The sequence below is a fragment of the Malus domestica genome, chromosome 13 (genome assembly GCF_042453785.1).
Source record: "Malus domestica chromosome 13, GDT2T_hap1".
Classification (NCBI taxonomy): Eukaryota; Viridiplantae; Streptophyta; class Magnoliopsida; order Rosales; family Rosaceae; genus Malus; species Malus domestica.
Window position 1 is genome coordinate 44,439,129 of NC_091673.1, and position 872 is coordinate 44,440,000.

The following is an 872-nucleotide window of genomic DNA, read 5'->3' on the forward strand; positions in this document are numbered from 1 at the left end:
CATTGGCATGCCACGGTCGACATTTTGCGAGTCTTGACATGTCATTGGCATGTCATGGACATGCCATGGTCGACATTTTCCGAGGCTTGGCATGTCATTGGCATGCCATGGTCGACATTTTCCGAGTCTTGACATGTCATTGGCGTGCCATGGACATGTCATGGTCGACATTTTGCGAGGCTTGGCATGTCATTGGCATGCCACGGTCGACATTTTGCGAGTCTTGACATGTCATTGGCATGTCATGGACATGCCATGGTCGACATTTTGCGAGGCTTGGCATGTCATTGGCATGCCATGGTCGACATTTGACATGCCAATGTCGACATTTTGCGAGGCTTGGCATGTCATTGGCATGCCATGGTCCACATTTTCCGAGTCTTGACATGTCATTGGCATGCCATGGACATGTCATGGTCGACATTTTGCGAGGCTTGGCATGTCATTGGCATGCCATGGTCGACATTTTCCGAGTCTTGACATGTCGTTGGCATGCCATGGTCGACATTTTGCGAGTCTTGACATGTCATTGGCATGTCATGGACATGCCATGGTCGACAGTTTGCGAGGCTTGGCATGTCATTGGCATGCCATGGTCGACATTTTCCGAGTCTTGACATGTCATTGGCGTGCCATGGACATGTCATTGGCGTGCCATGGACATGTCATGGTCGACATTTTACGAGGCTTGGCATGTCATTGGCATGCCACGGTCGACATTTTGCGAGTCTTGACATGTCATTGGCATGTCATGGACATGCCATGGTCGACATTTTGCGAGGCTTGGCATGTCATTGGCATGCCATGGTCGACATTTGACATGCCAATGTCGACATTTTGCGAGGCTTGGCATGCCATGGTCCACATTTTCC